Source organism: Kogia breviceps, chromosome 7, assembly GCF_026419965.1.
Source record: "Kogia breviceps isolate mKogBre1 chromosome 7, mKogBre1 haplotype 1, whole genome shotgun sequence".
Taxonomy (NCBI): domain Eukaryota; kingdom Metazoa; phylum Chordata; class Mammalia; order Artiodactyla; family Physeteridae; genus Kogia; species Kogia breviceps.
In genome coordinates, this window is record NC_081316.1 from 53,756,056 (window position 1) to 53,782,629 (window position 26,574).

General features: G+C 40.1%; 1 pseudogene; it reads left to right on the forward strand.

The window, feature by feature from the left end:
- Positions 1 to 24,057: 24,057 nt before the first annotated feature.
- Positions 24,058 to 25,220, forward strand: LOC131759428 (U5 small nuclear ribonucleoprotein 40 kDa protein pseudogene; annotated as a pseudogene).
- Positions 25,221 to 26,574: the final 1,354 nt, after the last annotated feature.

The window sequence follows — 26,574 nt, forward strand, 5'->3', positions numbered from 1 at the left end:
AGCCGCTCCGCAGCATGTGGGATCTTCCCAGACCGGGACACGAACCCGTGTCCCCTGCATCGGCAGGCGGACCCTCAACCACTGCGCCACCAGGGAAGCCCTCTATTATACTTTCTTTATACATGTTTTTGCTGCTTACTCGTTATATGACAATGTTGTAGTATTATTCTTTGTAGAAGGAAATAGAAAGAGCACTTTTCCTAGCATGGTTAACCAAGTATTGTTTTATATTATTAATGGTTTTGAGTAGGCATCAGTGAGAACTGAATCCTCTGTTCACAATGTTACGTGTCTGATGCTGGGAAGAACATTCCACAGCTAAGCTTCCAGCTTCTTTCAGTAAGGCTGGCCCACATAATTCCAGGGCCAGGCATAGTAGGACACACTCACATTGTGATGTGATGTCTAGCCCTGCATTTTGATGTCACAGTGCCTGGAAGAGTAAGTGTTAGGACTATTCCTAGAAGCCATTACTATGCCAGGATGGTTATCAATAACGGAACTATTTGCGGAAGTGGCCATTTTTCATGAAACAGCTAGTAGCATCCCTCAGAATAAATTATTTATTGATATTTTTGGCCTCCTCTGTATTTCTCCAAATCCTTTCTAAGTCGGGAAACCCAGGAATGAACACAGATCCCTCTTAAGCATTGCGTTCCTGCTGCTTTCGATGGAAGGATTACCTTCTGCTTCTACATGCATATCAGAGGATGCATTTCTGCCAAATACAGCAGATATAATCATCAAAGGGACATTTAGAAAGTGTTTTTATTTAAAAAGCACACTCAAAAATTTAAAAGGTAAAAGAGAAATAAAAATATTCTTAAAGCTAATGTACAGTTTGCCTACAAACTTGGCTGATGAAAATTAGGGATTCTGCATTTTAATTTTGGCATGAGATCTAGGAGTTTTAAGGAAAACATAGATGAAACCACTATTCTCCAAACTATCTGATAATTACATGACATACTTCCTTTTATCAAATTTTTAAAATTTATTTATTTTATTTTATCTATTTTATTTTTGGCTGCACTGGGTCTTCGTTGCTGCATGCAGGCTTTTCTGGTTGAGGTGAGCAGGGGCTACTCTTTGTTGCAGTACTCAGGCTTCTCACTGCAGTGGCTTCTCTTGTTGTGGAGCACAGGCTCTAGGCACATGGGCTTCAGTAGTTGTGGCACACAGGCTCAGTAGTTGTGGCTCACGGGCTCTAGAGCTCAGGCTCAAGTAGTCGTGGTGCACGGGCTTAGTTGCTCCGCAGCATGTGGGATCTTCCTGGACCAGGGCTCGAACCCACGTCCCCTGCATTGGCAGGTGGATTCTTAACCACTGCGCCACCAGGGAAGCCCCCTTTTATCAAAATTTTTGATGGTTTTATAACTGTAAACAGTGCTAGATTTGGAAGAAGGGACAAATTTAACACACAGAATTCCCTAATGTCATTTCTTCTCCTAACAAGTTTAGTGAGAAATGAAAAGAAGAAGAATAGACATTTCTTACTCATGTGCTTCCTCCAAGCAAAGCAAGCAAAGAGTTGTAACAGATTCCATGCATTACTGAGCACTCCATTACCCCATTTTGCTAAGAATCAAATCAAAAAGGACATCTGTGCTCAATAATTCCTCTTTCTTCCATACTGACAAACTGCCCCCAGCAGTGGAAGAATTCTGCAGTGCCATAAAGAAACCCTCTGGATTCAAACAGACCATTACATGAAGGTCAGGTCTATATACTACCAAAAATATTGATAATTAATGCAAATAAAAGAAGAAAACATTAAATGAGTAATAATTGATCTTCAATTAATCAAAACGGTCCAGAAGTCTCCATTAGATTGGATTTTCCAGTTAAGTAAAGGGTAAGCGTGACACTCTTGTTATGGGACCTGTTGTATGAGACCCTGCTATGGGCGCATGTTTCTCAATGTTTTTTAAACTATACTCTTTCTTGCTGAACATAAAAATCTCTCCCCCCTTCCCTGCTTGTGTCCAGAGGCCTTGCTCTTGTCTTCCTAAGGAAATCACTGAGAGACAGGGGAAAGTTTATTTTTTATATAAAAGACCTTTCCTTCAGCTTTCCTAATGTAGTTTACATTACAAAAATAATGGCTTTTTGTGGTGTCTCAATTTTAATACCTGTGTAATATTAAACATGTATTTTCATACACCCTCTAAGTATGAAATATTCTCCTGGGGGAAGAAGTGTCTCTGCCCCCTCACTACCCACAAGTGACAAACGCTTTTCTAAGACTAATAATTCCAATTTTCTGCTTTAGTAAATAGGATAGAGAGAACATTATTGAATTACCATTTAGCACTTAGGATCTAATAGTGTCTCAGGATCTGGATGATAAACTTGAATCTTCACTCTGTAGCACTATAGCTACAGACTTACAAGACAGGCAAGCTTGATTGGAAGGTGTACCACAAAGCCAGAAAACACTACAAGGTGCCCCCCCCCCGTTTATTTTTAAAGTCTCAATTACCATGATCATGGTTCCGAATTGAAACTTGAAAATATTTAGGCTACACAGTGCAATTCATCTTTGGTGTTTTCTTTCCCCAAAGCATCTTCTATCATTTAAAAAGAAAGAAGCTAATCCCATTTTTATCCATTGGCTCGGAACCCTCCTGTGTTTGCAGATATGTGATTATTTTCTCATGTTGATGTTTGCTCAGGCTCTGGATATTAACTGCCATAATTCTTCTCACATGCTCCTGGCAATTAATCCCTCATGCCATATGCATAGTTTAGTGCCCTTTTACTGCATGACCTCCACTCTCACATCTCCCCAGGCTAATACCATGCTAACACCTGGATTCTGCTTTCCAATTTTAAGGATATTGAACTCAGGAAACAAAAATAGAACAGGCTTGAAGTGTCTCATTTTCATTCCACCTTTTCATGGTCCCTTGAGTTTCACCTTGAAATTAATTAAGAGAGGACAGTAAGGTGAAATTGCACCATTTCATCTGGGTGGTACCCTGCTTCCCTTTTTTGTTGACTCCTGAAATGTCAGGATTTCAGACATATTTAAACAGTAATTGAAGGACCATAGCTTGTTACAGAGTCCCTTGGTCATCCATAGATGTATCCCCCTCCTTAATTTTTTTGCTCATGAGTGTATGAAACTATTGTTATGGTGTAAAATTGCCAAAGGGGGAAATAGATTTTTAAAAGTGTTCATGAGATGAGGAAATATGGTTGACTCTGGGTGGATAATAGAAGAGAAGTTTTGGACAGCAGATCCTGCATCCTACAAAAAGGCTTGATATCATTACAGTACAAGGGACTATAGTGAATACAATCCCTGTGCCTGCAGAGAGATTAGGAAACTAAGAAGGTGCTTCCATGGCTGCCCACAGAGGAGAAGGGCAGCAATTGGATACACTTGCAGGTGAGAGCACATGGGGTGAACAGAGAGATGAGGTTAAAGATACTCATCTCTTTGCTCCAGTATCATGGACCTCAGCTTGGACACCAAGTTTCTATTATCAGTTAAAAGCTGATATTAAAAAATTTATAATAGGTGCAATAGAGTCCAAGAAGTTCATCCAGGCCTGTCACTAGGGGGGAGTATTGCAGCTGGTAAGACTGGAAACAGTGTAAGTAAAGAAACTAACAAATGTAAATGACGTATGTGTATGCACCATTGAAAACCAAGAGAGAATCTAGCAACAATCAGACCAGGTGTGACTTCTAAACAGGAAGTTGTGACCAAGTGTGACTTCTAAACCAACAGTGTTTCCTGAAAGTTTCCTTTTTAGCCCTTCACACACACAGCATGCCTGTTTCAGACCCTCCAAGCAAGGGTGTGCAAGCCAATTTGCAGAGCACTACGGGTACTCTCCCAACAAGACAATAAGACGTGGGTCAGAACATAACTTCACTGCACAGATTTACTGAGGGACCGCCATGCATCAGGCACTGTGCCAGACATGAGAGAAGAAGAGCACAGACTCTTAGACAAGCAATGACCACATCCTGTGTTGAATGAAGCTACAGGAGCCCAGAGGTGAGGAGAATAAACTCATTCTAGAAGAGTCAGGGACAGCTTCACAGAGGTGATGTCTTTGTGCTGGATTTTGAGCATATCACACAAGGTTCTTAGTTGCAAACAACAGGAAGTGCATTTGATTATTTTTAGCAGCAAATAATTTATCAGAGGAGAGCTCACAGATTTTCTGAGAGACTATGTAGCCAGGAGTAACACTCCAAATCTCATCATGGTAATGTTCCAGCAGAGAGACCCCTGCTGCCACCACTGGTCATAGACCCAGTCACCTGGCCACAGGAATTGGTTGACCACCACCTCTGAAATTGGATGACTTGCCATCTCTTTAGAAGCTCAGTATCTGATTCCAAGTCTGGTGTAAGTGCATTTGACTGGTAGATCCTGGGTTGCATGGAAGAGAGATTGGAAAAGCTCATTTTTTAAATTTGAGACATAGGAAGAGAGAATGCCTTAAGAATAGGAAGAGTAATTGAGTTTCTGGGCATCTAGAAAGAATGACAAAGTTTCTCTTCAGAAGTTCAGAAAGACATTCAGAAGATGAAGCGAGGAGGAATGGCATGTGCAGAGGCACTGGCGATGAAAGAGCATGGCTTAGAGCAAAACTGAGAGGTCATTCCAGATTTTCAATCTCATTTTAGGAGAGGAATTCAAAAAGGAGCAGCTCAGTTGCATATTATCAAGAGAAGAGACTTTGTTATTACTTTAGTTACTACTATAATAGTACTCTGTTTCCCAAATGACAGACTCATCACATCATAGATGTTTTGATGATACAGCACATGCCACTAGTCAAAGCCTGGTACTCCAGCACTGGCACCCGAGATTAGTGGACCAGCCACTGAGCCCTCTGCCTCATCTGAGGGCCTTACATATTTGCATCTATTAAAGCTGAGACTTTTAAAATTATTAAGGATGTTTCCATATTAAGGATATTCAGTCGCTCAATTGAAGCTTGTCTGGATGTATTTCCTATTAGAATATTTAAAAATTAATTGCACGATGAGGGATGAAGATGGCAGAGTAAAATAATCCTGAGCTCATCTTTTCCATGGATATACCAAAACTACAACTGTGTACGTATACGACAACTCTTTCTGAGAACAAGCTGAAGACTAGCATAACAGCTCTTCTGCAACTAAAGATATATATAAAAAAAGAAACACACATCAAGATAGGTTGGAGGGGCAGAGATGTGGTCTAGTCAGGATCCATACCCTTGGAGTAGTGACCCACAAGTGAGAGAGGATATCACAACTGCAGAAGCCCTCCCTAATGAGAGAGGGGTTTGAGCCCCCCATTGGGTGTCTAAGCCCTGAGGACCTGCACTGGGATGATGAGCCCCTATAATATCTGGCTTTGAGAACCAGCAGGGTTTATGTCCAGGTGAGCTGGAGGTCTGTGGGAAAATGAGACTTTGCTCTTAAAGGGCATGCACATAAACTCACATGCCCCAAGTCCCAGTGCAGAGGCATCAATGTGAAAAGTGCCTGGGCCATATATAAAGGAGATTCATTGACTAATTTTATGGTAAATGCCAAAGGGGCAGGAATCAGTTGGAGCTTACTCTGGGGACAGAAGTGCTGGCGGGTGCCACTTTTTTTTTTAGTCTCCTTCTAGCTATCTGGTTCCCCTGACAGACACCATTTCTGACATTTGCCATCTACCTTGCTAACACCACTCACCCCACCCCCACGTGCCCCTGGGGGCCCACCCACCCAACCCACCGGCCCTGGCTGGAGCCTCTCGCAAGCAGTTCCTGCTTTGCCACACCAGCCCAGCAGCCTCGGCTAGGACCAGCACACTCACAGCTGCCACAGCTAGACTTTGAGTCCAGCTGTGCTGGGGACCAGCCCCACCAGGAGTGTGCCTGCAGGAACTGGGGCATCACCACAACAGGAGGGCACGTGCAGCTTACACAGGGAACACCCCTGGCATGTCTGGCTCTTGTCCCAGAGGGACTACTCTTCTGGGCCCCACAAGAAATCTACTTACTACCAATTCTGCAAGATTCCCTGCTGTGTGAGCACAGGTTTTTGTTAGCTAAGACAGCAGCCAATAATGTGCATTATACATCCACCCGTATATAACACAGGCACAGTAGAAGCAAGCTGAGTGCAGATACTTTATCATCATAAGCAACTCTTTCTTTACAGTAGCTGTCAGAGTGGTTTGCATTTACATTCACACATCTGTCCATCTGCCAACCAGGAAATAAACAGAGGAGGCAAAATGAGGGGAGGAAATCTGTTCCAACTGGCTTGGCTTTCTCACTGAAACTGCAAAGCTAACTTGGACAGAATCCTTTTAGTACTTTAATGACCAGTGAGTCAAAAACGTCATACATTTTCAAACTTTCCTAACAACCCTGAATAGACACAGGCAACACCTTAGGGATCAGTATAACTTATTAATTAATCTTCACGCTCTTGTCTGGTTTCTAACATTTTAGAACCATCTTGTAGAATCAGCTCAAGTTACAAAACCTGCTATGTCAATAAGTTATTTCCCATAACACTGGAGGCACAACTAAATCACTCCTTATAATTTCTTGAAGATTTCATATTCAGTTACCCAGTGCAACAGAAATGTCTTATTTTACTGGCCCAGGCATTTCCATCCTGTATTACTGCAGATGAATTTCTTTCTGAGAATTTTGCAAGCTCTCCATTTTAAGTGCCTTGTTTAAAAAACTCCCCAAAGTAAACAAACTGTTCTTGTTCAGTTTCTGATTAAGAGCTACCTGAGCACGCCCTCTGTTAGCTCTCTCTCTTCTACCTCCATTTTTCTTTCTTATCATCATAGTGATCAACTTTCAATTGGTCCACCAGAGACAACTAGAAATCTAGGGAAGAAAGTTCATTATCCTCTTACCTCAGTGTCTAATGTTGGCTCTATAATGTTCTGCTGCTGTTTCCTGATAGGTCTGTAAGGAGCAGTCTCAGGGAGATTAATTTTTAATAGTTGAACGACTTGAATGAAACCAAGAAAGATGTGGGATTATAGAAAGACAAATTATACTCCAAGAAAACTAAACTATGATACAGCTCTGACAAGTCAGTCTCCAAACTTTTTACAAAGAATTCTGTTGAGACCACACTTGGTCAGACTTTAGGGCAAAGTGGAGGGTCATTTAAAAGAAAATGTTAAGAAAAGATTTATTATACATTCACCAGTAGACATAATTTTGTATTTGAAAGGAAGGAAATATGATTTGCAATGAAACCACGTCAACTTACCCTGCCCTACAATGATACCCACTTGTTCATAATTAGAGATAGCAAATTTTATAGGACAATTTGTAGCTTATAAGGGGCTTCACAGCAATCCTCACATGATCCTTTTATCTATTAGGTAAGGTATTCTTAGGTCCATTTCCTTGACTAGGAAGCTGAGCTCAGCATTATTTCCCTAAGATCACATAGGTAATTAATGAGGGAGTCAGACCTTTAACCTTGTCTTCTCACTTTTGATTTCTTTCCAATGCCCCTCACACTGATGTTTATCATTATTTGTTTTATAAAAATTAAGCATCTGACTTGCCAGTCATTCAAGGATAGTCCAAGGCCATACCAGGCCCCCCTCTGTTGACCCCAAGTATGAGGAGAATGATGTCAACTGTCCCATCACACTCCAAATATGAAACAGATCAATAAAGCACATATTTTCATATTTATTACCTTTTTGGCCACCTTGCCTATGGAGGGTGCTCAGCAAGAATACTTTTCCAACCAAGCTGCACAATTTACAAAGGAAACCCGTGCTTATCACTGCCCCAAGTCTTTCCCTTATACCAACTCTTCCTCCTCCACCTTTCCATCAAATGCTGTTTTAGTTGCCTTTATTTTACAAAGATTTTCTTCATTTCCTGCTTGCTATGGTCTAGTGATGGAGCTTTAGCAAAGTCAAGAGAAGAAGTCTATTCTCACTCCATACAATGAGAAAGCCACGAAACCTTTCACCTGTTTGGAAGTAATTAAAGCCAGAGTCTACCACAACTCCAGAGAAAGACTTAAATCTCCATCCACCATCCATCCTGTGCTAGCAGCTTTCTCCATTTGCAACATAATATATTCAAAGAATACATAAATACCCCAGCCCTTGTCTAATTCCTGATTTATGTCTTACTTAACACAGAGTCTCTAAGCAACCTAAAATTACTTATATTACCCCTGGTCTCTTAAACTACCACTCCCTGCCTTGGCTACATATGCAAAATCTGAATAAAACAGTGTCCACCCTCATGAGACTTACACTTAAAATAGAACTCATGATGAAGACAAGTTTTGTGTGACTGTTCTGAGTCTACACAATGCCTAATACTATGGGCTACATTTATAAGGCACTAAATTAGCATTTATTAAATTAAATTATAATTATGAAGAGAGGCATACACATTCTGATAAAATGCTTATTTTAATCACTGCATCAAGAGAAATATAAGATAACTGGTATATGAGCACGAAGAGAACTGATGACAATATCTGAAGTACAGCCAAGTACCGGAAATGTCTCAAATGTCTCTCATTATTGAGTTGCCTCATTTATACTTAAAGAGCAGTTTCTCCACATGAGACAAATAGTCACTAAATGCATTGGGCTAGTGAGCCTTTTTTTTTTTTTTTTTTTTTTATCTTGAGTCTGGTGCCTTAGACCACTCGGCCATCCTGACAGCCCTAGTGAGCCATTTTTGAAACAGCTTTTTAAACAAGTTTTTCTATGTTTCTTTCAGAAATTTGGTTTCTTTTTGGTTTCAGCCACTTTCTTTTAGTTTTTAGTTGCTGAGTCCACCTGACATTTATAAGTTTTTTCATTCAATGAACCAAAATTTATTTCTAAAAAGTTTTCAACTAGTTTTCAAGTGGGCTAGTTGCTGTCCTCAATGTTCCATATTTTTCCATTACTCTTTATCAAAATTGCCACGTAAGTTTCACCTTTTGTGAGTCAAACACCAAATGATCTCATGGGTTAGTTCTATCATTTCCAAGTCATAGTTGGAGAAGCTGAGGCTCATGGCACATAAATGGCTTCATAGATGACGTCAAGAAGGGCACTTATTGAAGATGACAACTGGATGTAGAAAGATGCTGAACAGAGCAGATAAACAGTCCAGGTGTTGGCAACAGCCATTGAAGCCTAAATGGAAGTGCAGAGCTGAGAGAGGACCCGGATGGCCCAGGATCTTTAATTTAGGGAAAATTCTCCTTTGCCATCATCCTGGAGCCCTTTCCTTGAATGATATGTTTAGAAGGACTAACTCACCTCGGGTGAATTATAGTAGGCTTGTAAAATTTTATAAAGGAAATACAGAAAATACTCCTTTTTAATACTTTTCTTCCACTGACTCTTTTACTCTATAATACTTCTTTTCCACTGACTCTGACCCAAGTTTAGAAATCACCCCATTATACATAGACTCAATACACAATGTGTTAGTGTCTTGCTTCTTGCCACTAACACGCTATGTACCTTTGCTGAGACGTGTCTACAAAGTGGAGATAATAACACTTACTCCATATGGTTGTTGTAAGAACTAAACAAGGTGATGTGTGAAGGCACCTAGTTAGCATCCCCCACAAAAAAAGTATAGTTTGGGGCTGACGTCAGTGAAATTGGCTGGTCTTACACATGCTTGACATCCTTCCTCCTCCTGACTCTTCATAACCCTGATAATGTCTTTGACATCAGAACTAATGTCACCAGTCCAGCCTAAAAGAGAGAAGGCAGCCAGCAACTGGAGACTTTGTACAGCAACTTTCAATAATCCTGTTTTTAAAGCAGTAACTAGGAATCTAAATTCTACCAGCTATTTTCAAAAATTGAAAAATGTCTTCTGTTTTCCTCCAGAATCATACTAATGCCCAAAAAACCCACTAAAAATTATGTACAGGTAATTGTGTTGGGGTAAATGGCTTAAACTTTTAATACTTCTCTCCTGATGCATCAGCTAAGCCATTGGCACCAAGGGCAAATCTGGGCTTCTTTCTAGGAGCCCATCTGCCCCCTGTGGCTTATTTTAAACTATACTCTACTTACTCTACGAGAGGAGATGTTCCTATCACATTAAGTGTTTAGAACAACTCTGTTCTAAACGGAGTTTGGTGCCCCAGTTATTTTGTGTGGGGACTTAACAGCTCAGATGATTTCAGTTTAAGGAATATATGTTGGGAGTTGATGGGAATAGAAGCAATCAGGTAGTGGAAATCAGTCCCAGCAAACCTAAGTTAGGAGGCAATGGTGGTCTGAAAAAGGGGGCACACAAAAGAGCAAAAAAAAGGGTCAGATGGGAAGTTTAGTCCAGTGACTAAGAGGCAAGTCAAGGGCCAAGAATTCAGAGGCAGAGAGACAGGAGGGAGACCAACAGCAGCAGCAACAGAAGTGGCAGATGAAGCATTGAAGGTCCCACCACCAAGGACAAGAATGGCCTGAGGTTAGTATTTGAAACATCTGCCCAAAGAAAAGTTCTGGAATCCGAGGACACGGGTTTTAGATGGGGCCCCTGACCAACTAACCAAAGGCCTACTAGGTATGAAATATAAAGGAGAATTTTCAGTTTTCATCTCTCTGATCTTTTTTGTTGTTGTTGTTATTTGACAACATTAACCAAAGAATTAAAAACACTTCATGGCTTCTAGGACACTGAGATCCCCATTGCTAAGTCCTGGCCTTTCCTTGACAACTCTTTTAGTTGGTCTGCCAGCTCCTAAATATTAGTGCTTCCTTCCACCTACCTCTGGATAATCTCGTTCCCTCCATGTTTTATCCACCACCTATTTAGAAATGCCCTGCAGACAGATTAGTCTCCCTCCCTAGATTTCAGGCCTGAATGCCAGCCCCATGTGTCAAGTGTTTAAAGGACAGTGTGTGGACATTTCATTATCTCCAGCCCCCACACTTCCCCGGAATCAATCAACAGTCATTTTCTCTCTCCCTCCCTCTTCCTCTTAACCTTGCCCTGACCCTCTTCCCTTCCTTTCCCTGTTGACCCTCACACACGTACACTTACACACAGCTACAAATACCTACACAAGCAAAAGCTCGATTTAATATAAAACAGTGCTTCCTAAACGTTAATATACACAGAAATCATCTGGATATCTTGCTACAATTCAGATTCTGATTTAGTAAACCTGGGGTAGGACCCCAGATTCTGCATTTCTAACATCTCACAGGTTTCAATGATGCTGCTGGTCCCTGGGCCATTCTTAAGAGTCACAAGGATAACCAGGAGGTAGGTAAACTAAGTTAGAGTAGTGCCTCTGTCTGTCACTACCTCCCTTCAGACCCTGAGTTAGTCCATTTCCCTGTTTGGGTCCCAGTGTCTTTATCTGTAGAGACAACTGGACCCCACAAATCCTGAGGTTTTTATCCAGTGCTAATAGCGTGGGTGGAGAGCTGAAACCTAATAACTTTAGCTAACAGGATGTACCCCATTTCTGTGCAGTGAACCCTATGAAAAATTAACCAGGATTTAGTAGCGATGCTAAGCTAAACTAAGATTTAGTAATGCTACAAAGTGTTCAGAACACTATCTGCAATAGATATGGGTCCAGAAAGCACATTCTTAAAGGCATTGGGGCAGAGACAAAATTGGCACAGTTAAAACACAGCGCTATTTTGTGAAATAATAACCGTTTGAAATTACTTCTTTTCCCAATGGGTCTGTAAATCAAATGATAGCCATCAGAAAGACACTTAGAGAACAATCACTAAATAAATAGTACTGAAACAAAACCCAAAGATAAAGTTATTCTGAGTCTAATTGTTATTCTTATGGCCTGGAAGCAAGGTATTTAGGAATGTTCTGTATTTTCCCCTGGTGGGTAGATAACACACAAGCCCCATATTGGTTTTTATTTTCCTGTGATGGTGGAGTATAGAAGAAACAGGAGAAGGCTTGGAATACTAAGATTGGGGTTCAAGTTTAAATTCAGCCTCTTACCAGCTGTGTAATCTTGGTCCAATTGCATGAATGTCCGTTTTCTCAGTGGTAAAATGTAGATAGTAATAATGCGTACACTGGTATATTGCTTTGGGGATCAAATTAACTAATGGGAACAAAAGCTTAACAAAAATGATGGAATGTTATAGAAATGCCAGAAGAAGAGAGGGAAGCGGGAGAGAGAGAGAGAGGAATAGTGGTAGTTATTTTATGTAAATGAGTTGAAAATGGATCACTTCCTATCACTTCCTTCCTAAAAAACCTTCAGTTGTCCCCATTGTCCACCAAAAAGCATGTTCTTCGAGGATGCCCACAATCTCGTCTCTGCCAGCATTTCTAGCCCACTTTCTAATACAGCACGATGGCTCTCTGTTGACAAGTGTCTGTAGGGTCTCAATGTTGAGTGAATGAGTGAGTTACTAAATGCTTAAGAGGTTTAAGAAGAAAATAAAACTCCAATTTAGAATTGCCTACCATGTGCCAGATACTATGTATTAGTTGCTTAGCTTTTTTTTAATTGTAGTATAATTGCTTTACAATGTTGTGTTAGTTTCTGCTGTACAGTGAAGTGGATCAGCTATATGTATACATATATCCCCTCCCTCTTGGACCTCCCTCTCCCACCATCCCACCCATCTAGGTCACCACAGAGCACTGAACTGAGCTCCCTGTGCTATATAGCAAGTTCCTACGAGCTACCTGTTTTACACATGGTAGTGTATTTATGTCAAACCTAATCTCCCAATTCAACCCACCTTCCCCTTCCCCCACTGTGTCTACATGTCTGTTCTCTACGTCTGCGTTTCTATTCCTGCCCTGCAAATAGGTTCATCTGTACCATTTTTCTACGTTCCACATATATGCGTTAATATACGATATTTGTTTTTCTCTTTCTGACTTCACTCTGTATGACAGACTCTGGGTCCATCCACATCTCTACAAATGACCTGATTTCATTTCTCTTTATGGCTGAGTAAAATTTCATTATAAATATATATGCATATATGCTTAATTTTTACAACCACCCTGTAGAGATTGAGCTTGGGCCTCATGGCCAATGAGCATCAGAGCTAGGGCATGAACCCCTGAAGCATATTACACTTGATGGACCCTTCTGACTGCCTTGGTTCTACCAGCTAAAGATGAAGTGACAGAATCTGCTCCCCAATACTGTTCATTCCCCGTTTTTCCACTCTGCGTCTTCCTTTTGGCTTATCAAAACAGGATTTATCAAACTTTTCAAAGTTTGGAAATGGAATCTATATATTTTTTTATGCATCAATGAAAACAATACTTCTGTCAGACTTCTCTGTTGTTTGTTGATGTAATATTTTCTCAAAGAATAACTATAAGTAGTAGCGATTATGTGTATGCCCCTTATACACCTAGTCAAAGTTTACTATGGATGTAGAATATCATGTGCTTGATCACTAAGGTGCAAGAATGGATTGACACCTACTGTTCAGGCACTGGTTATACAAGCAAAGAGGAGAGATACTGACTTGTCTGCAATGATCTCACTGTAATTCACTGAACCCTCCCCACCACCCTGTAAGGTAGTTATTTGTAGGTTTTTAAAGGGACAGAGGAGTTCTTCTTCAGCTCTCTACAATTCCACAGCACCTAGGACAGTGTCTTGTTCGTAGCCTCACAGACAAATGTGCAATGTATGTTTATTGAATCTAATTAATTTTAACACCAACTCAAAAAGAAAAACTTAACCATGGACTTAATGCAGCCTTTCAGCTTTCCTCAGGTAATGTTTATTAATTGATTCATTTAATCCAGTGGTTCTTAATGTGGCAATTTTCATTCCCTGTTGTTAACATATGGAGGGAGATCTTTTTGTTTTGTTTTGTTTTGCGGTACGCGGGCCTGTCACTGTTGTGGCGTCTCCCGTTGCGGAGCACAGGCTCCGGACGCGCAGGCTCAGCGGCCATGGCTCACGGGCCCAGCAGCTCCGCGGCATGTGGGATCCTCCCGGACCGGGGCACGAACCCGCGTCCCCTGCATCAGCAGGCGGACTCCCAACCACTGCGCCACCAGGGAAGCCCGAGGGAGATCTTTTTCACAACTAGGGATGGGCATTTAGTGGGGAAAACCCAGGGATGTGGTTAAACATGTACAACATGCAGCCTGGCCTCTAACAACAAAGAATCATTCAGTCCAAAATGTCAATAGTGCCAAGACAAAGGAACTTTGAATTCACTCAGTCAATACGGAGCACCTTTCTGAACTTCAGTTGTTTCATATATAAATCTGGAAATTCATAGTATCAAAAAAAAAATCTTTGAGTTGAAAGCACTATCACCCAATGCTTGAATTCCCTTTTCAGCAACCCCAACAGATGGCCCTAAGCCTCTCCCCAAACGCCTCATCTCCATAGGTCAAAAATGTATAGACTCTGGGGAAACCCACTCATTTCTAGAACCATCAATTACAATTTCTAATTGTAGAAACATGGCTATGACTCTGCATAGCATAAAATCAAATAAACCAGACTCTACTATTGTGGGCTGATAAAAATACTGTTAAAAAAAATTGCTCATGACTTTTTCCAAATGACTTTTCTTTAATGTCCAGTCTCAGTTCACTAACTAAACCCTTTCTTCATCTTAAATGCAATTTTCAATGCAAACTATTCCTGACTAACAGTTCTTAGAGAATCCTCAGAAATGTCAGTACCCTTCAGTAACTCAGATTATCAGGGGAAAGCCAGTCTCAAATAAGGAAATTTCTAAATTATGACATAGTTATAAAATTGCCTCTTTATTACTTTTAAATGCTATTTTAATTCATCCATGCAATAAGCCCCTTTGTATTCCCATGCTGGACTTCAAAAATACAAAGATGGAGTAGGGCAAAACCTCTATGCTTAAGGAATCCATAGTCTATCAGAAGAGGCAAACATGCCACCTCTTGATTGTACACAAGGAAAACACTGAGGAGAAAATCACCAACTCTGCATGATGGGGTAGGGGGAGAATTTACAAAGAGCAGTTGCTTGAGCTGAGATTTGGAGGACTTGTAACAGTTCCTGGGCAAAACAGGGGAACAGCATAGGCGAACACACTGAGTCTGAAGGAGTGGAGAGCATCCTGGGAACTGTATGTACAGAATCCAGCAGGCTGGCACCTAAGGCCTGGGTGACAAGCAAATCCCAAAGCAGGAAATTTTGTGGGCACTCTTATGTGCCTTGCTAGAGAGTATGGACTTTATCATGAGGGCCTGAGAGCCACCAAATGGGAATAGACAAGGTCATAACTGACTCTTGGAAAGATGGCTGGTAAAAGTGAGAGGAACAGATTAGAACTGGGAGAGACTGGCATCCTGGGGTTATGGTGATTTATCTAGATGTCTTAACACAGATTAGTCCTTCCTACTACAATGTTTCAGTGGGGTTGCCTGGCTTAATTAAAACTTAGGGTTTATTTTAAATTGAGCGTATCAATTGCTATTATTGTATTAAGTTATAAAAGTCCATGGAGAATAACTTCTGATTTTATAGTGGAACCAACTGAGTCCCAGGGAGGGGAAGCAGCATGCTTGGGTGGTAAAGTTGTTAAGGAAGAGCTAGAACAAGTACTCAGGACTCTAAAAGTCTAGCCCTTTCCACCCTTTCCACTGCTATGAGACTGTTCTTACTTGTTGGTAAAAGGCTGTTTTTATCATGAGAGCAATTTAATGTCTCTTTCTCCTTGTGCTTTTATCCCCCTATCATTCACCTGATGTTCTATTTACCCAGTTAATTTTCAATGTGTGTGAAGAAAGCCTTTTCTTCTTCTTTTTTTTTAATTGAGGTATAGTTGTTTTACAATATTATGTTAGTTTCTATTGTACAGCAAAGTGGAATTCCCTGTGCTATATAGCAGGTTCTTATTAGTTATATGTTTTATACATATTAGTGTATATATGTCAATCCCAATCTGACATTTCATCTGACCCCCTGCCTGCTTTCCCCCCTTGGTATCCATACATTTGTTCTCTACATCTGTGTCTCTACTCCTGCCCTGCAAATAGGTTCATCTGTACCATTTTTCTAAATTCCACATATATGCGTTAATACACGATATTTGTTTTTCTCTTTCTGAGTTACTTCACTCTGTATGACAGTCTCTAGGTTCATCACGTCTCTACAAATGACCCAATTTCATTCCTTTTTATGGCTGAGTAATATTCCATTGTATATATGTAGCACATCTTCTTTATCCCTTTGTCTGTTGAAGGACATTTAGGTTGCTTCCATGACCTGGCTATTGTAAATAGTGCCACAATGAACATTGGGGCGCATGTGATTTTTGAATTATGGTTATCTCTCTGTATATGCCCAGCAGTGGGATTGCTGGGTCATATGGTAATTCTATTTTTAGCTTTTTAAGGAACCTCCATACTGTTCTCCATAGTGGCTATATCAATTTACATTCCAACCAACAGTGCAAGAGGGTTCCCTTTTCTCCACACCCTCTCTAGCATTTATTGTTTGTAGGTTTTCTGATGATGCCCATTCTAACTGGTATGAGGTGATACCTCATTGTAGTTTTGATTTGCATTTCTCTAATAATTAGTGATGTTGAGCAGCTTTTCATGTGCCTCTTGGCCATCTGTATGTCTTCTTTGGAGAGATGTCTATTTAGGTCTTCTGCTCATTTCTTGATTGGGTTGTTTGTTTTTCTGATATTGAGCTGCATGAGCTGTTTGTATATTTTGGAGATTAATCCCTTGTCAGTTGCTTCATTTGCAAATATTTTCTCCCATTCTGAGGGTTGTCTTTTCAACTTATTTATAGTTTCCTTTGCTGTGCAAAAGCTTTTAAGTTTCATTAGGTCCCATTTCTTTATTTTTGTTTTTATTTCTATTACTCTAGGAGGTAGGTCAAAAAAGATCTTGCTGTGATTTATGTCAAAGACTGTTCTTCCTATGTTTTCCTCTAAGAGTTTTATAGTGTCTGGTCTTACATTTAGGTCTTTAATACATTTTGAGTTTACTTTTGTGTATGGTGTTAGGGAGTGTTCTAATTTCATTCTTTTATATGTAGCTGTCCAGTTTTCCCAGCACCACGTATTGAAGAGACTGTCTTTTCTCCATTGTGTATCCTTGCCTCCTTGGTCATAGATTAGTTGACCATAGGTGTGTGGGTTTACCTCTGGGCTTTCTATCTTGTTCCATTTATCTGTATTTCTGTTTTTCTGCCAGTACCATATGTCTTGATTACTGTAGCTTTGTAATATAGTCTGAAGTCAAGGAGTCTGATTCCTCCAGCTCCATTTTTTTTTCTCAAGATTGCTTTGGCTATTCAGGGGCTTTTGTGTCTCCATACATATTTTAAGATTTTTGTTCTAGTTATGTAAAAAGCATGCCATTGGTAATCTGATAGGGATTGCATTGAGTCTGTAGATTGCTCTGGGTAGTATAGTCATTTTCACAATATTGATTCTTCCAATCCAAGAACATGGTATATCTCTCCATCTGTGTCATCTTTGATTTCTTTAATCAGTGTCTTACAGTTTTCTGAGTATAGGTCTTTTACCTCCTTAGGTAGGTTTATTCCTAGGTATTTTATTCTTTTTGTTGCAGTGGTGAATGGGATTGTTTCCTTAATTTCTCTTTCTGATCTTTCACTGTTAGTGTATAGGAATGCAAGAGATTTCTATGCATTAATTTTGTATCCTGCAACTTTACCAAATTCATTGATTAGCTCTAGTAGTTTTCTGGTGGTATCTTTAGGATTTTCTATCTATAGTATCATGTCATCTGTAAGCAGTGACAGTTTTATTACTTCTTCTTTTCCAATTTGTATTCCTTTTATTTCTTTTTCTTCTCTGATTGCTGTGGCTAGGACTTCCAAAACTATTTTGAATAATAGTGGCAAGAGTGGACATCCTTGTCTTGTTCCTGATCTTAGAGGAAATGCTTTCAGTTTTTCACCATTGAGAATGATGTTCACTGTGGGTTTGTTGTAGATGGCCTTTATTATGTTGTGGTAGGTTCCCTCTATGCCCACTTTCTGGAGAGTTTTTATCATAAATGGGTGTTGAATTTTGTCAAAAGGTTTTTCTGCATCTATTGAGATGATCATATTGTTTTTATCCTTCAATTTGTTAATATTGTATGTCACATTGATTGATTTGCATATATTGAAGAATCCTTGCATCCCTGGGATAAATCCCACTTGATCATGGTGTATGATCCTGTAATGTGTTGTTGGTTTCTGTTTGCTAGTATTTTGTTGAGAATTTTTGCATCTATATTCATGAGTGATATATGAATATGTAAGATTTCTGTAAGAAGAAAGCCTTTTCAAAGCAAAGGTAAATTTCAGCCTAGCCTTTATCAGCCTTCTGGTTGATTCCCAGTTAACTGAGGTAAATTGAATGGGAGTTTATTGTTATTGAGCTTTTAAAGCCCTCTGCTTAGATTGGATTACCAAGAAGTTGGGAGGAGGAATGTGTTTTAATCATCTTATGATCTGAAATCAACAATGGATGGATGACAGACAACAAACGAGGTATCACAGGACTGTAGGTCTCCAGGCTGGCAGGATGTTTCCCAAATACTTTACTAACTACTGCACTGATGCAGGGTGGATGCTCTAGCAAGTAGCATTGTTGGAGTAGGGTCTGAGCCCCAACTTCACACTGGGGACATCCTTGTATGTGTCTTTGAATTGAATAGCTTTGAGAACTTCAGTGTTAAGTTAGGACAAGATTACTCCTCCAGGGAGGAGGAGGTCCCCACAGGTAGGGACCTTTCTTATAGTGACATCCCAAGACTCTTTCAAAGTCCACACTAGGTGTCCCCAGGGGAGGAGGAGTTACTTATCTGTAGAATTTGGGAGATAGAGCTTCACCCATCTCCTCTTCTCTTTCCTTTTGGCATTTCCCTACCTGCTTTGGGGAAACTTTCATTGCCCCTTCAGGCTGCAGATTTATCTGGGCTGGCCTCTGGGGTTGGCTTGTGTTTGTTCATGATACCTGTGACTACGTAAGTCTATCTAAATCAAGGTAAAATATTAGTGAGCTGACTGCAAACCTTAGCTACTTTCTCCAACTTTTATAAGAAAGGAGCAGATCTCATAGTCGCCATCTCTGTGAGTCCACAGCTGTCTCTTATTTATTCTAAATATGAGCAAAGAAAAGAAATTTATTTACTAGATGCCCTTAAGACACTTAAAACTTTAACCACTACAGTGTCTGATACCTACTGCCTTGGCTGGTTGGCACTCTGGAATATGTATCACTGAAAGTCTAGAGTGGGACCAATTTACCGTCTCCCTGAAACAACCAAAAAATGGACAAAACGTATGAAAAGATGGTTTTCAAGATAATGGAAATCAGGCAAATAAGAACAGTGCTCCGTGAGAGATGGGAAATAAATAAGGTAAAGGCTACAATTACCCCACTCTTTTGACAGAGTTCAATGCAGGGAGAAGGGAAACAGACAGAGCCCCCTGGACCCCTCCCAACATCCTAAGTTGAAGAAATGAAGCTGAAAGTCAAGAAAGACCACAGCAATTGGAGAACAGACTACTAGTGAGGAAAGAATAGTTCAGAGAGAGAACTTTGGAGATCTGAAAATACTTAGATTATTTAGCTAAGTACAGATCAACATATGCATGTGAGGAAACTACCTGAGACTGTGGGAAAATCCACCCAAAAGGATTAGAAGAAACAGTGCCTGACCTTACATGGGCAGTTTGGAAAACTTTGTAAATCATGGGGGGTTAAGTAGAATACCCAAAAAGAGTCTGGTAATGGGGCATAGTGATCTCTAAACTGAGAACTACTTTAGACCCACCTAATAGATCATAAAAGCAGGACCCAAAAGTATCAAACTATTTCCAAGTAACATAACTGCATCCAGAACAAAACTTATGAAAATTTATAGGGATATAAAGATCTCTACAACCCAGCAAGGTAAAAATCCATGTCTGGCATCTAGTCACACATGCAAAGAAACAGGGAATTATAACCTATAATGAGGAGAAAAATCACTCAACAAAAATCCACCCAGAGCTGACATAAATGTTAAAGTTAGCAGAAAAGGAAATTAAAACAGATATTATAATGGTATTCCATATGTTAAAACGTTAACTAGAGACATGGAAGATATTTTTTAAAGTCCCAAGTTGTACTTCCAGAATTAAAAACTAAAATGTATAAAATGATAAATACACTGACTGAGATAAATGGCCAATTAAACAATGCAGAAGAGACCAGTAACTTGATGACATAGTGATAGAAACTCTTCAAAATGAATCACAGAAAGAGAATGTGTAGGAGGGGAAAGAGAAGGAAGAGGTAAAGAAGGGAAAGGAGGAAGAGGAGAAGGAGAGGAGAGGAAAGCATCAGGAGTCCTAAATCACAAATGAATGGATCCCTCAAATGTTGGAGGGTGCAGATATTTGAAGAATAATGGTCAAAGTTTTTCTTTATTTGATGAAAACTATAAAGCTATAGAGCCAAGAAGTTTAATGAATCCCAAGTACAAGAAACATGAAGAAAACTATACCAAGTATGGTATACAAGTTTCATATAAACAGGAATAAAGACAAGAATGTCAGCAGATTTTTTGTTGGAAACAACACATGTATGAAAAGAGTGCAGCAACATTATTAAAAGACAAAAGGAAAATACTGTTAACTTAGACTTCTAAAGCCAGAAAAATATCTTATACAAATGAAGGTGAAATTAAGAATATTTCAGACATACGAAAGCTGCAAGAATTTAACATCAACAGATCTACATGTCAAGAAATGTTAAAGTAAGTCCTTCAGGCAGAAGGAAAATTATACCAGGGGAATATATGAAGCTACATAAAGGAATGAAGAACACCAGTAAGATCTTTAAAAAGATAATTGATTATTTAAACCAGACATTAGCAAACGGCAGCCCACAGACCACGCTATGGTCTGAACATCTGTGTCTCCCCCAAAATTCACATGTTGAGATCCTAATGCCCAAAGGTGATGGTATTAGCAGGTGGGGTCTTTGGGAGGTGCTTAGGTCATGAGGGTGGAACCCTCGTGAATGGAATTAGTACATTATAAAAGGGGCTCCAGAAAGATCCATAACCCCTTCTGTTATGTGAAGATACAACCAGAAGTCTATGACCTGGAAAGGGCCTCCACCTGACAATGCTGGCACTCTGATCTCAGACTTTCAGACTCCAAAACTGTGAGAAATAAATTTCTGTTGTTTATAAGCTGAGTCTTTGGTATTTTGTTATAGCAGCCCAAATGGACTAAGACAGATCAGATCCTTCTTGCTGTTTCTAAAATAAAGTACTATTGGAACACAGTCATGCTTATTCATTCATGTATTATCTATGGCTGTTTTGAGCTACAGTGGTAGTGGTAAATTGTAATAGAGACCATATGGCACACAAAGCCTAAAATATTGACTGTCTCTTTATAGAAAAAGTTTTCCAATCCCTGGTTTAAACAAAAGAAGAAAAAAATGTAGTATGATGTTTATAACATATAACTTTTATAACATATATAAAAGTGAAATGTGTGCTAAAATAGCACAAAGTTCAGGAGGGAAAAAATGGGAGTATACTGTTGTTAAGATTCTTCACTATATACAAAATGGTATATTACTTGAAGGGTGTAATAAATTAAAGATGTATGTTATAAATCCTAAAGCAACCACTAAACTAATAAAACAAAGTATTATAGCTAACAAGCCAACAAAAGATATGAAGTGGAATCATATTCAATTAATCCAAAAGAAGACATGCAAAGAGGAAAAAGGGAAGCAAAGAATAGATGAGACAACAAAGAACAAGAAGGTATATTTATACCAACCATATCAATACTTACATTAAATATAAATGGTCTAAATACCCCAGTTAAAAAGCAGATGTGATCATATTGGATAAAAAGCAAGGTTCAACCACATGCTGCCAAGAGAAACACACTTTAAATATGAAGACACTAATAGACTAAAATAAAGGAATTAAAAATGATACACCATGCTAACAACTAATCAAAGGAAAGCTGGAGTGGCTATATTACATCAGACAAAGGAGATTTCAGAATAAAGACTATTACCAAGGTTAAAGAAGGACACTTTACAATGATAAACAGATTAATTAATACCAACGATATAACCCATCATCATTTTAATTTTTCACCAACCTACCCCCCAGGAAGAAGGGGAACAGTGCATAAATTAAGGAATTAAGATAAAATTATAGATGTCTTTGCTCTAAAATAATACCTTATCTGTGCTTCCTTCTATGTAAAAGCTGGAAAATTCATTCAGTCAATAAATATTGCACCACTCATAATCTACACCAGATACAGATAGGAGGCAATACTTGATGCATCTCCAGGCGATGAGTCAGTTGTTAAAATACCACTTATACATTAGTCAAAGGAAGACTAGAGTGAGCTCTCATACTAGAAACTGAGAAGCCAATCATTCTAGGAATTCAGAATTCCATTGAGTACCCTTAGGACCACCACTTTGCCTTGACTGTCCACAAACTTCTGGCTTTTAAAACTTCCAGCACTTAGATTTTGCTGTGGGATATATTAATCTCAAATATGTTGAACGTATTTTTAAAATATAGATATCTAAGTAATATCAAGATAATCATAGTCTGTTTGGATAGCAACTTTCTCATGGTGGTAGGAAGGATGAAAAAATCTTGACTGGTGTTTGTAGAAGGAAGGAAAGTGTATCCCACAGCATCCATGGACCATTCCTGATATGAGGAATATAAGACAGAAAGAGGATTTTCTTTATCTGAACTGATAGGCAAAAAAACCTATCCACAGACTCATCTTTCTTAAATATGAAAAGAACAAATTCTGTATTATCACTATATAATGTATTCAATCATGTTTCTGAGAGCAGATGAAAAGTGGGATGCCTGGGATTCTAAATTAATTCCTTTTATTCCTTTTCAAGACACAGCTTCTGTGCTATAGAATAGTCTCACTGCTCCCTTCTCATTTCTTATTTATAAGTCAAACTCCTTGTTCTAATCATCTCCATCTCTTCCCCAAAGCTAAACAGTTTCAAAGAAACTGAAGTTTGGCATTTCTTTTGCAAAGTGCCTACTGCTTTACTTCCTTAAATACTCATCTTTTCTTTGGAGTTTAAAAACAAACAAGTAAAGTTATTATATCCAAGGATAACACCGTATACCTACTGCTGTATCTGATTCTGACTGCTAATCCCATATGGTCATTGAAATAGTCAGAACTCTTTGATTGCAAGTGATAGAAATCCAGCCCAAATTAGTTTATGAAAAAAGGGAAAAGTATTACAACTGCAAAAAGGAAAAGGGTGGCAAGCTTCTCTCTTTCTCTGTGTGTGTGTGTGTGTGTGTGTGTGTGTGTGTTACTCATCTCTGCTTCTCTCTGTGTTTTGGCTTATTCTTCCCTATTATATATAGGGTTTTTTTTTTTTTTTTCTCTGCAAGCCTGTGAATATATCCATAAGCAATCCCGACTTCCTTCCTTCCAGCTAATGGCCAGAAAGCAAGAAAGCTTCCTGCCCACCTCCAATTCAAGAGATGCTCAGAAAGAACTCTGATTCCTATATCCCAAGACTGAGGTGTTATTATTTTCATGACTGATAGCACTTAGATTTTGATGTGGGAATATTAATCTCAAATATGTTCAATATGTTTTTAAAATATAGAAATCTAAGTGATACCAAGATGATGATAATCTGTGGATAATGACATTCTCGTGGTGGTAGGAAAGATGAAAAAAAAACTTGACTAAAATCACAGAGTTTGGGTGAGGAGGGAGCTATTTAAAATAAGGAAGAGGGGGCTTCCCTGGTGGCGCAGTGGTTGAGAATCCGCCTGCCGATGCAGGGGACACGGGTTCGTGCCCCGGTCCGGGAAGATCCCACATGCCGCTGAGCGGCTGGGCCCGTGAGCCATGGCCGCTGAGCCTGCGCGTCCGGAGCCTGTGCTCCGCAATGGGAGAGGCCACAACAGTGAGAGGCCCACAAAAAAAAATAAAATAAAATAAAATAAAATAAGGAAGAGGAAGAAGGAGGAGGAGGAGGAAAAGAAGAAGGGGAAGATAAAGAGGGGATTGTGGAAAAGGTTAGGACACATAAAACTACCCAATGAGGCCGCCATGAGAGAACAGCAAAAGCGAAAGGCCCCAGAGTTGCCACTGGTCCCAGTCAAGCGGCCGCGGCATGAATTACTACTGGGAGCGGCGGGGTCGGGCCCGGGGCCGGGCAGCAGCAGGTGGTGCCGGGAGCTTTGTTGCAAGCGGGGCCTCCAAGATGTTCCTCCCTTCAAGCCCCAATCATGCTTCTCTCAGGACCTGAAGGGGAAGTGTATTGCTGCAAGTTTCACCCCAATGGATCCACCTTAGCATCTGCAGGATTTGACCGATTGATATTGTTGTGGAATGTCTATGGTGACTGCGATAACTGTGCTACATTGAAGGGACACAGTGGAGCAGCGATGGAACTGCATTATAACACAGACGGCAGTATGCTCTTCTCAGCATCCACAGATAAAACTGTGGCAGTGTGGGAGAGTGAAACAGGCGAGAGGGTTAAAAGACTGCAGGGGCACACTTCCTTTGTGAATTCCTGTTATCCAGCCAGGAGGGGTCCCCAGCTTGTCTGCACTGGCAGTGACGACGGTACAGTTAAGCTTTGGGACATCCGTAAGAAAGCAGCGATCCAGACATTTCAGAACACCTACCAAGTGTTAGCTGTGACCTTCAATGACACAAGTGATCAGATTATTTCTGGTGGAATAGACAACGATATCAAGGTCTGGGACCTGCGCCAAAATAAGCTGACCTACACGATGAGAGGCCCTGCAGATTCAGTGACTGGCCTGAGTTTAAACTCTGAAGGCTCTTATCTCTTGCCCAATGCAATGGACAATACAGTGTGGGTCTGGGATGTCCGGCCATTTGCTCCCAAAGAAAGGTGTGTGAAGATATTTCAAGGAAAGGTACACAACTTTGAAAAGAATCTTCTGAGATGTTCTTGGTCACCTGATGGAAGCAAGATAGCAGCTGGCTCAGCCGATGGGTTTGTGTATGTGTGGGATACCACAAGCAGGAGGATTTTGTATAAGCTACCCGGCCATGCTGGCTCCATCAATGAAGTGGCTTTCCACCCCGACAAACCCATCATTCTCTCAGCATCCAGTGACAAGAGACTATATATGGGAAAGAGTCAGTGAAGATATGGAATGGAAGACTCCACAAGGCTGCTTGACCCTGAGACCTCAGACAGCAAAAGTGGCATCAAATGATGCCCAAGCCAGCATCCTCCCTTCAGATGAAGATCATTACTAGCAAGAAACAAGGAGGAGGTGGCCATATTCCAGCAACCACAAGTATCCCAGTATCCTATTTCATCAGGATGATTAAGGCAACCTTACAGTGGCCTCTTAAAACCACCTGCCAGGTTTCAGGGATTGATTTTTTTTTTTTTTTAAGTAAGGTTTCTTCAAAGGGACACACGTTGGTTGGTGCATAGTCTCCTGTTTCCTAATTTAGGCTGAAGACAGGGAATGTGACCGAAATTTATTCTTCGGGGATTTTTTTTTAACTCACTAACTTGTGTGATATTTTCTTTGTTTCTCTGACTCATTTTGTATTAAAAGCCAAATAGATACCTTTTTACAAGAAAACAAAAACAAAAACTGCCCAATGAATAGTTAGAAATCGGGGAACCAGTCTACTACAGTCCTCCATCTTACACTTTAGAGTTGCTTATTCAGCTTACAGACCTTTTAACCTGTCATGAAAGGTAACACTAAAATCCTGCCATCAAGTAATGGTAGGTCCAAAGGAATAGAGTTAAACTACTAGCAGTTTTATTTGAACTACAGATCAAATAAATAGATTTTCTCTCTAACATTTTTTAAGTTAAAATGATGATAGAGGGGCTTCCCTGGTGGCGCAGTGGTTGACAGTCCGCCTGCCAATTCAGGGGACACGGCTTCGTGCCCCGGTCCGGGAAGATCCCACATGCCCTGGAGCAGCTCGGCCCATGAGCCATGGCCGCTGAGCCTGCGCGTCCGGAGCCTGTGCTCCGCAACAGGAGAGGCCACAACAATGAGAGGCCCGCGTACCGCAAAAAAAAAAAAAAAAAAAAGATGATAGAGATTAGAGATAATAGGTAGATTTATGTTCCAAATAAAATAACCCCTACATAAAACTCTGTGCTCCCTCACTACTCCTCAACTGTTAGAATTCTGAGACTTCTTCCTTTCACTTTTTAACTTCAAAGAGGAAAATAGCTTCTCTCATATTTGCCTTTAATTCTCAAAACTTTGAGGTTTGAACAGCAATTTTCCAATATGTGCTTTCACCTAGAATACAAATCTATAAAATGTTTTCAGAGTAGTGGATTTGGGCTTTGTCCCCTGTCCCAGTCGTGGGAGGAATGCTGTCAAGGGATGAGAGGAAAATGTGCTGTATATTTGAAAAACACACAAGAAACTCCAACTCCGCAAACATGTTAAAAGCTACAATGTTCTAATGAGTCCTTCATCCTCTTATCCACAGTGAGACCTCCCTTCCCCAGGGAGTATATCCAGTAGATGCTGTCCCAGCTCACCACTAAAACTGAAACAAAATTATGCTCCCCTATTTGAAGATACCCCTAGAAACCTT